The 15,807-nt window shown below is 40.3% G+C and overlaps 1 protein-coding gene across 7 annotated transcripts in view; it reads right to left on the bottom strand.

Annotated features, from left to right (window-relative positions):
* Positions 1 to 1,547: 1,547 nt before the first annotated feature.
* The window catches only part of LOC123506148 (activin receptor type-2A-like), a 45,765-nt gene continuing 31,505 nt past the window's right edge, over positions 1,548 to 15,807 (bottom strand). For all 7 annotated transcript variants that reach the window (XM_045258059.1, XM_045258055.1, XM_045258057.1 and 4 more), the window contains one exon: positions 1,548 to 6,671. The gene's annotated coding sequence lies outside the window, so the exon portion shown is untranslated. The remainder of the gene's footprint in view (positions 6,672 to 15,807) is intronic.

Below are 15,807 nucleotides of genomic sequence, written 5' to 3'. Positions count from 1 at the left end.
TTCCGACATACAGGAGAAAGCTTACCTTTTAACAATCCCCCCCCTAGGATCACAAATTCAGTTCAATAGTTAAAATGCAATACATATTTTCTTGTACTAGTATTTGTTGTTCCTTATAATAACAAAGATCTACCTACAACTACAGCTTCTACTTTTGCAAACATTTAGCATAGCCTATCGTTGTTGAGGGCGGTCACCAAATGAACAAGATTAAGTCATACCAAAAAATAATTCGTGAGCAAAAGGGGTCTGGTGTGGCATGCCTGTTAACCTCTCGTCTCTATAGGTTTAATCCACCAATAATAATGTCTCAGTTTAAGCATACACTTGCTTATTTTAAAGCAAAAAATGTTCCTCTCTTGCTCAATGGTGCTTGGTGTTGCTGAGGGGCCACAAGAGGCAAACTATGGGGTCTGGGATCAAGGTGAGGGCAGCATTGCATGGTATGGCCACTGGGGGTTAGGGACCCAACAAATGTGGAATGAGACAGCATGGCACTGTACAGGCAGGCGAGTCAACAGGACAACAACAACAAACAACAGGATGGTCACGTTTACACACTAGATTTTGGCTCATTCCTGTTCTCTTTAGGAGCGTCCCACTACCTACACCTGAGAAGACAATTCTGGCACCCACGCACTCTACACCTCACAGCATATCACTGCCAGCACGCACCCTCTTGTGTTCTACTATATTTACAACAACCCAACAACAGCAGGCTGCAGCACTTAAAAAAAGAACAAACAAAATACTAAAAATAGAAATAGAAATCTGTGAGGTCTGATGCCTTTATGTAGCACTGGTGAAGTAAGTCCAGGACAGCAAAGGAAAGAGTATGAGGTAGTGGAATACTTTAACATTACATTACACATCCCCTGAAATGGTCACTGGAGGAGTGCTGGAGGGAGAGGGGAAAATAAAAAAAAAAAAAAAAAAAAAAAAAAATAGTAGTAGTAGTAGTAGTAGTAGTAGTAGTAGTAGTAGTAGTAGTAGTAGTAGTAGTAGTAGTTGTAATAATAATAATAATAATAATAATAATAATAATAAAAAAAAAAAAAAAAAAAACACCTATAATACTACTTGGTTGCCAGAAAGTCCTTGAGAATACTCTGAGTATTTACTTGGGAGGTGAGAACCTTCCCGCAGTGACCATAATAGGAACTTTTATGTGGCTACATGCTGCCAATCTCAGCTGCCTGTCCAACCTTCACCATCCGGCCCAACAGGTCTCCCTCGCATCCTTCCAATGACCCGTACATAAAGTTACCCTCCCAGCTGCCCTGTGCTCCCTAGCCAAGTGAGCCGGCCCATTCTGTTCCCGGTTGGTCTGTCTCTCTTAACTGTAGCTTTAACCATTACATATCATACCAACCCTTTCAAGCCCTGTGCTACAGTACTCTTGTATACAAAGACAAGACTACAACAGAGTTTGGGCTGGCTATGCAACAGAACAAATGTCTCATCATCAGCCCTCTCAAAGCATGAAAACATTTATTCTATATGCAATTGGAAACAACACAAAAGAAGTCAGTTTTTACTCTGAATTATTAATTATCCATGAAAAAAAAAAAAAAAAAAAAAAAAAAAAAAAAAGGATTTAACTTTCATATCATGACAGTATGAACATCAGGTGATGCAATCAGCAAGCAGTATTCACTGACCTCTTTCATGCTGCATCCTAAACATCAAAAAAATACCTGCCTTAATGCAAAACAATGTTACACAAGTCAGTCTGCCTAAAAAAGACAAATTAAATTTCTTCTAATCTAGTGTAACAAGCAAATATAAGATAAAAAATGCATAAAAATTGTGTAAACTGAAAAAAAAGAAAAAACTCAGATCTAATTGTACACTACAAGTGAACTAAACTAAATCATTATCTTGTCACAAATGGTAGCTTCCCTGACTTCCCAGCTGAGGTGGTCCAGCTGGGGGTCACCAGCTGGCCACCACCACCTCACACATGCTCTACCAAAACTTAAGGAATAAAAGTTCACATGTTAAGCCAAGTAAATATTGCAAACATTCATGTATTTGAACTGTTTAATGTATGTGTGCATAAATACTCAAGTGTCAATAAAAATATTACATGGATACGTGCATTTATGTATACTACTGTCTTTACTTGTATGGCATGTACATGTGTGTGTAGGCCTGAGCATTAGTGCACATGCATGTATGACTCCACTGGTGGATCTAATTAAAGGAGCTGAACATCTTGTGAGCATGGAGGGTTCTGGCAGGTGGCACCGGAAGCCTACCCCAAGTGTGACAACCTACACCATTGCCACTGTGAGCTGCCCCCAGGGGGACTGGAAGCAACAGTTGGCAGATGGGAAGACAGAAGTACTTTAGGGAACATTTAACCTGTTTTTTTAAACTCAGTAGAAAAAATAAAAAATAAACAAATAAAAAATAAATAAAATAAAAATTTTAAAAAAGGAAGATAAAAAAGGAGCTCCTGACTTGGGATGAGTACATCAGTAAATATACAATTAAGAAGGATGATTTGGGATGAATATTGTACACGGGATGAATAAACCTGCAATATATAAACATGATGTGGAGACCAGGGAGATGAATGTTGTACAAACTTAGATGCCTGAGATAAAGTGAGTGTGACTGAGCCACACTCACACCAGTGACTGCTGAACCTGCAGGTCTGTGGGGGATGATAACAAATGCTGAGGGATGAGATGCCTGGCAAAAATTAAAATATTGTACCTGATGCCACCTGACCTGACCAGTAACTTATGAGGTAATGAAGTGATGGTGATGGTGGGATGGAATGTGGCCATATCTGCTGCGAGAGGTTTGGAGTTGGACAGTGTTGTTGTGATGGGTGCTTGAGTGACTGACTTGCAAGCCCAGCCTGAACCACCACAACACCACAATACATTAAATTGTGCTTTGTTGTAAGATAGTGACATTCCCTACCTCTGGTGACAAACTCCACCTCAAAACTCCCATTGCGGAGCCAAACTTAGACTCCATGTCCCTGAATTGTCATTGTCTTGTATGAAGGTATCTGGGGCTGGAAGTATGAGGGAGTGGTAATATTTTGGCACACAAAACTCTGTGTATCAAAACTAAATGCTTAGAGCAATGATGGCTCATGAAGCAGACTCTGCTAGCCCTGTCTAGGACACAAAGGCTGAATTAAAGCAGCAGCTTCTCAGAGCCGACAGTGTAAAACACTAATATTATTCAAATTTGGTTTTAGTATCTCTTATATTCAACAGCCAATTTACCATTTTTTATATAATTTATAAAATTATAAATAAGGTCCTTTAAACACTAAGGCTTGTTCCTTCATGGTTGTGGATTCTCCACATACAATAACAAATGTACAAAATACTGTCACTTGTCACTATAATTCACTGGATGAATATATGTTTTGTTTAACAAGTGCATTAGTGGAGGCCTCAGGATTACTCTGAGCCTCACAGGTGGACAGGAGGGCAGTGGGTTGAGGCCCGTGTAGATGAGCAGACTGTGATGCTGTGCCGCCCACAGACAAGAAAGAGCTAACTCACACTGGGGGTCAGGCTTCCCATCATCAACCACTTCCTTTCCTATTGGTCATAATATCCAACTAATTAAATGGTGATTTCGACTTTGGATACACTCTGTATTACAAAAATTTAATGAGCATGCTCCAAAGAACTCTCAACATTAATTCTTTTTCCTTCAAATAAATATATTATAAAAATATAACAATAATTACTTTGAAGTAATAGTGCAAATCCCTATTTAATTAACTTTTATCATTGAGATTGCTCTCATTGACTCCTTACACTTTATGGTGTAATTTTATCCATCTTTTATGTGCATGTGTCAGATGTGAATGCAGTTTTATATGGTTAAGTTGATCAATGATTTCCTAACATTCCTGACAATATTTTACTCACATTACTGAAAATAATGCAACTCAGACGTCCCATGTGCAGCCTTCTAGATCTTCCGAGAATTTGAATTATGCTGCACATTTCACTGACCACGTCCAACATTACATTTCACCTCATAAGATTGTTCATGGGGAGTAAGCTTCATATCAAATACTTTATACTACTACATGGGATACAGATATATGAGACATTACATTCATGCCTGCAAGGAACAACAAGGATAAAGGGGGTGTCCTAACAAGTAATGAACATAAAAATAAATAAAAATCAAATAAATTCAAGAAGTAGAAGAAAATAGCAATTTTCCCCCCATACACAGTCTTGTAACAGTGACGGAGTGGTTCCCGGGGCAGAGGCTTAACCTGTGCCTGAGAGTCCCTGTACGTATCCAATCTATCACATGACAACTCCAGTCCTCGTTTGACAGTCACACTGCCTCATCCTTGCCTCAGAAAGCCTTACAGCAGACGACCTTCATGCTTCCTTTGGATGTGAGTCTAAGTTTTACTTCTCTTGCTTGGTCTCGCTTACATAGCCTCTTGATGGCTTAATGACAATAACAGGAATTGGATTATAGAGACCACAGTTTACTTCAGCTTTTCTTTTTCTGTTTTTTTTCTAGGCCTCCACGACTTTTTATGGCTTTCCAACAACAAGTTCCCCGACACAAGAGAACGATAACTGTCCACAATCACGAAGAATTCTGCTTATATGCACTCATGATCTGTCATGGTGAGGTCTGGATGTCACAAGTCATAATGCTGTGTACAATAATGAGGTATTTACAATGCTGAGTGGGCAATGTGCCTCTTGGTTTCCACACTCATGCCAGCTTGATTCAATGTGTAACAATTAACATTCATCTTGGAAATAGAAGAAAAAAAGCACCATTGGTTTCACAAATAAACCACATTTAAAATAATCACTAGTTCCATTTTGTTGGCGACAACTTGTGTAATGCTACAAACAAGGCGCAAATATATACAGGATGAGGGTATGTATGTACGTGTGTGGGGGCAAAGTGGTAACAGGGTGGTCACTGAAGTTTGTCCTGAGCTGACAGTAAAGGGGCAGCCCGATTGTGGCCCTCCACTGGCCTCACAATGGCTGGGCTCGTCTTGTGTCCTACTAGGTCAGCAGTCATTGCTGGAGGTCTGCTGGTATAGGCTGACACATTACTAGTTAATAAACTGAAGTGCTTATTTCTTTCATGTCTTTTTCTTTCTTTCTTTTTTTAAGTAATCTTTCACACTTTACAGTCTTCCAACACAATAAATGAAAAAAACAAAGTCACTAATCAAGACACTAAAATTAAATCACTTCAACCCATCCAGTTTCCAAGACAGGAATGGGAGACATTTAATTTTGGACTGACGAACCCATGGCCACTCTTCCCCATACGCCATAGACACTTGCCAGGGAGGCACAACCATAGTTTTCCTTTTGCCTGAGTTACTGAGCTTGAAGCTGCACTGAGCTGCAAAAGTTGAATGGCTGGATGCAATAGTCTGTTGATGGTTCTTATAGACACCACGTTTCTCTGTAACATGACACGCATTGACAGCCGTGAACATCACTCTCCATGCATCATCTCCAGTTTCACCACACACAACTACAAACATTCAGATGGTGAAAGAAAACTCGGAATACGCACTCCTGAAAAGTCCCACAAGATGATAGCAGTACTGATGTTCCACAACTCATCTCAGGAGACTGACTGAGTGAGAATTCTGAGGTAGGAATGCCCAAGATGGTCCCAGTGTGGATGGCACATGAAAACATTCCTCTTGAAACTTGATTTACTTGTGGTCATTATACGAAAATAATTTTACTGCTGGGTGCTTCTTTCATTACTGCAGCACTGTGATGCACAAACCTGGAGATCTTTACTTCCTCAGAAATAGCTGCCACATATGCATTCTTGCACTAAATTGTTCATGGTTTTCTTCTTAGATGTTTCAACATAAGAACTTGATAAAGAGCCAATATCAATATCATATCAAAGTAAATACCTCAAAGAACACATCAATTTCCCTTTTTAGACAACAATTATACAGCTAAATAATGATTACCCTTTCAAGCCCAAACAAGGAAATGTCATCCCAACAGTAATGCTGGAGAGGGTCATATATTAGTGCATTTCAACTTAAGGCGAGTCATGAGGCCATGGAGTGAGTTCTCACAAACTACCTTCAGTAGGGTGGCTCTTCCTAGCAGTCCCAGAACTTCCCTGTTGACCCCTTTGGCACCACACTTAAGCCTCCCCCCTCTCCCAACCACACAAGCCAGATAAGTATTGGTTGGACTCTTAGATCCCAAATTTATTTTACACTATAACTTTTTGCATCCAAGTCCACAAAAAATGCATTTGAAGCACCGCCAGGGATATCAAACTATTGCACTAATTAATTACAGGAAGACGTATCTATCTAACTTACATAGACTCTCACCCATCAGTACCAAATTTAGATGTTGAGAATAAAAGTACAACTTTTTTTTCCTAAATGAAAAAGTCCCCTGAATCCAACCCTCTTTGACCAGTTAAAACTGCTGTCACCAGGGAAACTGTGAATATGACAAAGTGTCTGGCTGTGGTGTGCAGCTGATTGGAGAAGGGAGGGGGGGTACTGAGGCCGACACACGAGGCCCCCAACACAGCTGGTGCCTGTGGGACGTGGTGGCTGGGCTCTCTCCCGCACCAGGACCCTCATAGGCGGTTACAGCACAGGTACTTGTCCAGGTACGTGGCCACCACACCTTGGCCTGTCAGAGGAAAACAAGTTAATACAATCATTCAACAAGATTTCTGGTATCATTAAATAAGGCAAAACAAGGTTTCCACAAGTCACTAGTACTTCAAAATTCAGGAAACACTGAAAATTTCTCAAGCATGGAAAAACTGATGAGTACAAGCAGGATTTGCAGAGTGGAAAAGCTTGCCATACTGCTCCCGCTATGGCCATCATTGAATCTTTAAACAACAAATTATGGTCTTATCCCATCAAGTGATAAAGCAAATTTTCACTAATACAAGAAGAGGCAAGAAACAAAAAAATGTCCAGAGTGTACAAGGTACTTGCCCTTTCTCTGAATGCTTCCAATTAACCACACAGCAAGTTGTGCTGCAGTTAACCATATTATGCCAAAATCTGAACAACATATACCAAACTGGTACTATGATTACAGTTCATGACAAGATATGCTACTTACACCAGCCTTCTAATCATTCAGGTATGTTGCCAAAGCTTCTACTTTAAAAACCTTTATCTGATCTGATCATTGCTTTTCTTCACAGTTTAGCCATCACAAGACACTAAAACTTACAACTTTTAAAATTACCATACATTGGGGTGCATGACTAAGAATGTGGCAGGCACAAGCATGCAGTGCAATTAACTTTCCATAAGTGAATATCAAATAATAGCAAATCAGAGGTATGAACTGAGTTTACAAAAATAAATCAACAAAAAGTGCATATTATGTCCTGTATACTTCCTTATCCCTACCAAAATTTACAAAGAATCATTCTCTCTCTCTCTTTTAGTTGCAAAAAAAATCATAGGAGGTGCAACGAAGATTTCCCAAACTACACCTCATTTCTTCTGACTTAAGACTATTCTTCTCCACCTCCTTCACTATTCTGTCTGAAAATAATGCTAAACAACCATGGGAAATCTCTCTTGTCTCTCTTTTCCTCTCTTTCCTCACAGAAGCATTTTAGTCAATTTCAGAACTACCCTTGAAACTGACATGCTGCCACATTACCTCCCTATTAATTCTTCTGTGTGTTTTCTCCAGGTCCACAATTATCATGAATAAATCTCATCCAACAAAGCAACATCCTCTCTCAATCCGCAGTGTTTAGTATTATACACATGTACCTCTTAGGGAAGTGTTTAGTACATATTGTATATAAAATTTAGTTTTTAGTCATGTCATTATGGCCCTCAATTTTGTTTGTGCATGTATGTAAGACTTATCACAAACAGTTACTAAGAATATTTTGAGAAAGTTATTAAGAATATTTTGAGAAGTCAGGAGTTAATTATCTTTTTACAAGATAGGAACCTCATTATTCACACTGAATCCCTTCCAGGAGGCTGTTTAAATTGTGATTTTTTTTTTATATGGGCTTTTTCACAGGAATTCCTGGTCTATAGGAGACATCGTATCTGAAAACCCTCCCATTTGGGAACCATTACCCCGAGTAAGGAAGCCCTACCTACACTCAGAAAGTGGCCAGGATTCAAACATGTGCACTTGGAGACCTCAAAATGCACGTGGTTCCACTGTACCACGGCAGCCCCAATTTGTATGAATGGCAAATAAAATTTTCTTATAGAAATAATGCAAATCAGATTAATCTGTTCCAAACCCATATGATTGCTAGTTCAAACATTCCTAATAATATTAAGCCTAAAATACATAAAACTTTGAAAAACTATCATTACTTACATTCCAACCAAAAGGATACAGAATGACAGTAATATGAGCTATCTCAATCATTAGATCAGTAGATGAGGCAGAACACTCAGTCAGTGGCGGTGGTGGTGAAGGCGGCAATGGAGTTGACTGAGGGTGGGAGGGAGAGAGCAAATGTGGGTGGTGATGGTGGTGGTGGTGAGAGCATTCTGCACACACACAAACTGCTTCTGTGGTAGCATTGAGTGACTAAAAGGCTCTACTTCTCCTAAAATACCACTTATGTTGCAACTAAATGAATATGGAATGCTAGTGATACAAGGTATCTCAATCATAAATGTCAGGAGATGAAATGGAATGTTCAGTGAGTTGACAGCAGGGAAGTGGGTGAGGGTGGGTGTTTTGATAAGTTATTGTTTCAGATATGTTGTCATCAGGAAGTTATTTTTTTGTTAATAATAATAATAATTGGAAAATAATAATAAAAATAAAATAAATAAAATTCCCCTTGTTCCATTATAGGTGAACTGTACATAGTTTAGGATGGCCACATTGACCACATTGGCCCCATTTATTGTCTTTATTTTTCAGTATGATTCAATATGATTATTTTTCTATACCATACTGAGTTGCCAGATCAGAGAAACGAGTTCCAGTTTCAAACTTCACCAGGAGAATTTTTTATTTTTTTTTATTTAATTGACATTCTCACTGGTTTCCTATTAGGCCTTTTGATGTATGGCTGCACTATTTTCAATAAAAACAATAAAGAATAGCAATAGAATGCCAAACAGTTTTACAAAGTTTGTGTGGATGAATTTTAGCATGTGGAACCTAGCACGAGGCCGACCTGAAGTGACAGCATGGCAGTAGTAATTAGGTGGTGCTGTCCAAAACATGGAGCAAGCATATGAATGACCAGTTGAATTTCACGTGAAATTGGGACAAATAGTAAATATAATGAATAACAAGGTGGATGAATGGGGAGGTTCACCTGCAAATTTAATACAGTAAAAGTCCATCCATTAGTCTGACAAGCAGGGAACCAGGAATATGCTGGATTATCAGTTATGTCAGATGATCAGGATGTATCCCTGAAAATACTATACATAAGTAATGAAAAATGAAGACAAGATATGATGTGGGTTGTTTTACTACACAAATACTTCCCCGTACACATCAGCTGCATCTTGATCTGCCGATTGTTTCTCACCAGCAACATCAACAACCCATATGCTGTACGCATGTTTATTATTATCCATCCCAGAGCCTAGGTCATTCAGACTTCGAGATCGAGAATCAGTACTCAATAATCAACCCTGCCTGTATTCTAGATGAATCTCAGAACTGCTACATTCTGATAACTACTACACAGCACACTGGCAGATCTGAGATGATGGTATGAACTAAGCACACTCTACCAAATGCCCATGGAATCAGTTCTGCTGATGGATGAATACCAGTCTTGTAACTGCCAGCAGACCTAGTAATCACCAAGTAGCATGCTGGTAGTTCTGAGATCCTAGTATTCACCAGCCACACTCTACCAATTCCTTGTGGAGCCAGTTCTAACAGTTCTGCCACCCCAAGGAACCAGTTACTTGAAAACTTAAAGAGCTATTGGTTCCTTAAAAAAATTGGAATTTGGACAGTTCACTGGAAAAACTGAATTATCCATATCCAGAAGAATGGACTTTTACTATACTTCTGTAGTAAGTGACAAACTTGCATACTATTCTGTTGTTTTCAATTTCTTTGCCAACCTACATATAATATCAAAACAATAAAATGAAATAGAAAGCTACAGTATGGAGATGGATAAAGATTTTAATTATTAATGTTTTGGAGTGCCAATAGTAAAGTAAGCAACACAAGTCAGCCTTCAAAAATCACCACATGAAAGTGACTTTCTATGAGGGAGTTACTTATCAAATTTATTATCAGTAAAGCATAATAAATGTTGCCTATTCCCAGACAGTGTATAAGGTTGCCAGTTAAAGTGTTTGAAAAGCATCAAAACATCTTGCCTTCTCAGAAAGGTAGTTGAGCTTCTGCCACTTCCCATGAAAAGAAATGACGTTGGCCCCCGTGGCGGCAAGATATTCCACAAATACTGTATATATCTAATGACTTATTTATTTATTTTACTTTATTTATTTTTACTTATTTATTCTTTTTCATTTCATGGGGCAAATACAAAAGTACACCCTGATAAAACTCTAATATCTAACAAAGCCCAACACTATATTAGTTAAAGCTATCCCATTCATCTTCCATTTGACATCCAATGTTCTGGTTACCTCTCACAAAGTCAATCAAAAACACATTCTAGAAATACTTAATAAACTTATTCTTCAATATGTTTAACGCGTAAAGTTGTTTTGGACCATATTTGGCCTCATGAGGAGTGAAAGTCACAAGCCACATCTTTGAGGAAGAGGAATGATTACTTCCCCTGTAGCAAGTACTTTCGTCCATAGAACACCAAGGATCAGAAGACAATATTGATGTGAGAAAAGGATGTTCTCAGGCCAAAAGTTCTTGTGGAAACAAAATTTAGCCCGCACAATGCAGATCAACTATAGACACTACTCGACCTCTATGTTGGATCAATTATAGACGCCACCTGGCCATTAGGCATGTTTGTTTATGCACTGATAAGATATAGTCAACTCTTAACCCTTATGTTCCGGCGATCGTATATGAATGATTGCATCAGTGCGTCCGTAGCACGGCGATCGTTCCCGTAATCAAGAATTTTCACGCCTCATGTTTGAGCTCCACGCGCGGTTTCTTGAGTCAGATGGCGAGTGGAAGTATCTGGCTTCGTTTTCCACCCATAGTGTTGCCACTAGCTCTGTATATTTAGGTGTAATGAAGCTATTCTCCCATTCTGAGGGCAACACTTGGCAACCCCAGCGACGCGCCGTGTTGAAAGCACCCTGATAAGAGCGAAGGGACGTCTCAGTTCATAACTCATTATGGAACGAGACATAATTTTTATTTAGCAGTGCTTCTGAGCCTGACTACAATGACAGTGATTATGAGAAAGAAACTGAAGAAAGCGAAGACAGCAGTAGTGAAGACTCGGAAAATGATTAAGAGGATCCACCTCTTTTCTCAGAAGAGAGAGAAGACAGAGATAGTGGTGATGGAGAACAGACTCCAAACCTCGTATTGAGAACCCAGAGTGGCTCACGGAGACGCAGGTGTGCCTCTCGTGTTCTGGGAAGACGATCAAGGGTGTATTTACCTAGTTGTAGTTTTACAGGGCCTGGGCTTTATGCTCGTGTGGCCCCATCTCCATATCTACACTTATCCAATCTTACTTTAAAAGTGTGCACACTCGTTGCAGACACTACTTCTTCATCTAAACTTCCACGTCTCAATACATCTCTGCGGGAAACTATATTCTTTAATATCTCTCAGACATCTTCCCTTTCTCAGCTTTTTACTATGCGATCTTGTGCTTCGGATGTCATATTCTTCTCTCAAGATCAGTTTCTCATTATCCACTTGGTCCATTCCGTTGATCAATTTATAGACTTGTATCAGGTCTCCTCTCTCCCTTCTTTGTTCCAAGGTTGGATCTACCAACCTTGGAACAAAGAAAGGAGAGAGGAGACCTGATACAAGTCTATAAATTGATCAACGGAATGGACTAAGTGTGTTTCACTGTTTTTGATCTGCTGCAGTCTCTGACGAGACAGCCAGACGTTATCCTACGGAACGAGCTCAGAGCTCATTATTTCCGATCTTCGGATAGGCCTGAGACCAGGTGTGTGTGTGTGTGTGTGTGTGTGTGTGTGTGTGTGTGTGTGTGTGTGTGTGTGTGTGTGTGTGTGTGTGTGTGTATTCACCTAGTTGTAATTTTACAGGGCCTGGGTATCATACTCGTGTGGCCCCGTCTCCATATCTACACACATTCAACTTTCCTTTAAAACTATGCAAACTCCTTGCTGACACCACCTCCTCACTCAATCCATTCCACACCTCCACACATCTTTGTGGGAAACTATATTTCTTCACATCCTTCAAGCATATTCCCTTGGCTATCTTTTTACTATGCGATCTTGTAGTTCTACTTAAGTTTTCCTCTCTCAACATCATTTGCTCATTATCCACTTCATCCAGTCCATTCAACAGTTTATAAACCTGTATTAAATCTCCTCTTTCTCTTCTTTGTTCCAAGGTAGGCAAATTCATTTCTTTTAATCTCTCCTCATAGGTCATTTCTGCCAATTCCGGAACCATTTTTGTTGCCATTCTCTGCAATCTCTCTGTGTGTGTGTGTGTGTGTGTGTGTTCACTGTTTGATCTGCTGCAGTCTCTGACGAGACAGCCAGAGGTTACCCTACGGAACGAGCTCAGAGCTCATTGTTTCCGATCTTCGGATAGGCCTGAGACCAGGCACACACCAAACACCGGGACAACAAGGTCACAACTCTTCGATTTACATCCCGTACCTACTCACTGCTAGGTGAACAGGGGCTACACGTGAAAGGAGACACACCCAAATATCTCCACCCGGCCGGGGAATCGAACCCCGGTCATCTGGCTTGTGAAGCCTGTGTTTCACTGTATGATCTGCTGCAGTCTCTGACGAGACAGCCAGACGTTACCCTACGGAACGAGCTCAGAGCTCATTATTTCCGATCTTCGGATAGGCCTGAGACCAGGCACACACCACACACCGGGACAACAAGGTCACAACTCCTCGATTTACATCCCGTACCTACTCACTGCTAGGTGAACAGGGGCTACACGTGAAAGGAGACACACCCAAATATCTCCACCTGGCCGGGGAATCGAACCCCGGTCCTCTGGCTTGTGAAGCCAGCGCCTAACCACTGAGCTACCGAGTGTGTGTGTGTGAGAGAGAGAGAGAGAGAGAGAGAGAGAGAGAGAGAGAGAGAGAGAGAGAGAGAGAGAGAGAGAGAGAGAGAGAGAGAGAGAGAGAGAGAGAGAGAGAGAGAGAGAGAGAGAGTGTGTGTGTGTGTAATTCACTGTTTGATCTGCTGCAGTCTCTGACGAGACAGCCAGACGTTACCCTACGGAACGAGCTCAGAGCTCATTATTTCCGATCTTGGGATAGGTCTGAGACCAGGCACACACCACACACCGGGACAACAAGGTCAAAACTCCTCGATTTACATCCCGTACCTACTCACTGCTAGGTGAACAGGGGCTACACGTGAAAGGAGACACACCCAAATATCTCCACCCGGCCGGGGAATCGAACCCCGGTCATCTGGCTTGTGAAGCCAGCGCTCTAACCACTGAGCTACCGGGCCGTGTCTGTGTGTGTGTGTGTGTGTGTTTGCGCGGTGTCATCGCTCACTGAGCTGATTCTGCTTGACGGATCACACAGCGGACGGAGGAGGAATCCTTGATAAGGCAATAACTAAACTTTCAGAGGTCACATTGAGCTAGAAAGTACATCATTGTATTCAGAATAACAAAGAGAAAATAATTATTAGTATTCAAACAGTCTTCTGACAATTTCTAGGTTTACCATTTTTACCTGTCATGGGATATTGGAAAATAGTTTAATCACCGGAACATAAGGGTTAATTAACACAAGTTTGAATAATGGGATTTTGATTTAACAGTACAGGGGATCCTCGTGATTCAACCATTTGCAGTTCGAATTATCGTCAATTCAAACTCAGTTAATTAATACCCAATCCTCAAGGTTCGACTGACTGACTCGCCAATTCTACATTCATATCTCTCGCACCACCCACCCGGTCAAAATCCGCCGCCACCCCAAATTCGCCGCAAACCCGCCAGGCGGAATTGTAAGCTGACGCTACCCTGTGTCGTCGCTCAAGGCGGCGTCACACTAACACTTTTTCGTCAACTTTTTCTGTCAACTTCTGTCGACGCTGGTCGTCACACACGAGCCCACTTCTGCCTTTGTCGCATTTGTCAACTGTAAACAAACATGGCGGCCCCTTCACCCCCAAGCAAGCCGTTGCTATTTTTGGCCTTTAATAATCTCTATGAGAAACTCTTCAGACAGCTTTGTCACTCATACACAACAGAGCTGCTCATATAGGCCAGTTGTTCCTTGGAAGTTCTGCCTTGGAACGTCGCAGTCCCATAAAAATGTAAACAAACAACTGAACTACTTTTCACTTTTAGGATAAGACAAAAAATAGATTATATACAAATATATTTACATTTACTTATCAAGATTCCATTGATTTGGGATTATAGCATCATTCCAGTTAACAAGAAAAATTTACTTTATAAAAGTGTTAATTAGAAACCATAGATCTTAATTTGAAAGAACAGGGACAAGTACCGAGAGACCGCTGCAAGTGTTTTTATTTCCAAAAATGTACTGTAAAGCACTTTAATGTGTTTAATAAAAAAAAGTTAGATATAAATGAAGCCTTTAATATTCCAGCAATCCCCGCTTAACGAAGGTTCACACAACAAAATTTTGCTAAAATGAAGGTTTCCTTTTACTACCATCTGTTCGTTTAATGAACACCAAACTCGCTTTAACAAAATTTTATCCAGATATTTTTTTCCAAGTTTGAAAGCCCCGCCGTATCACGCAAGCCAACATGCTTTTGAATACACCAGCGCCTCTCGTGGACAAAACTCCCCCAGTTCAAAACAATAACAGCGTTAGCAGCAGCTCGTCTTCCCTCGCTCTACATGCCACCAAAACGCCCTGCAATGTCACCTAGCGTTGCTACGAAGGCCAGGAAGTCTCTTACTCTCGAAGTGAAGCTGGATATTATTCACAGACCCGAAAGGCGAGAAAACTAATAGCATTGCTCGCCACCATCTTGACTCCATCTACTGTCTACTATTTTCAAGTCAGCAGACTATCAAGAAGGCTGGTGAGATCATATCTTCCTTGCAAGCTAAAAGAACCACCTGAACTCGTGTCTCTACAATGGATAAAATGGAAAGCCTTGTGGAAATGTGGTATATAAGTTTTGTATGCGGTACAATGATGCGCCCTTTGTTTCTTTGTTTACATTTCACAGGTTGCCAGCTACCATATTTCCCACTCCACTCTCTCTCCCTTCATAAATTTAAGATCATCTACATTATAGATTTACTTACATACATACATTAGTGTACATTATAATGACTTAGTCTTAAGTTAAACAACTTAAAAGTTTAACTTCATAATTTTTACTTTCATTAAACCTTTCACTGTACTATGATGCACTATCGCTTTGTTTACTCTCAATGGAAGCTCAAGTCAGGAGTCAAACTTGTCATAATTGGTTCCCTTAATGAAAATTTGCATAACGAACGTTTTTTTAGGAACGTAACCCATTTGTTAAGTGATGGTTGCCTGTAATGATTTAGTCTAAGTTAGTGTTTTCCAGAGGTTATACTGATGTTTTGAGGGGGTCTAGGCTGGAGGTTGGTCCCTATCCCCACTAATTCTAAGTATCTTATGGGAAAAATTGCTTCACGATTTGAATAAATGCTGATTCGACCA

This window comes from Portunus trituberculatus, chromosome 19, assembly GCF_017591435.1.
Source record: "Portunus trituberculatus isolate SZX2019 chromosome 19, ASM1759143v1, whole genome shotgun sequence".
Taxonomy (NCBI): Eukaryota; Metazoa; Arthropoda; class Malacostraca; order Decapoda; family Portunidae; genus Portunus; species Portunus trituberculatus.
The sequence above is the reverse complement of the archived record's forward strand: the minus strand, read 5'-3'. Positions and strand labels throughout refer to the sequence as shown.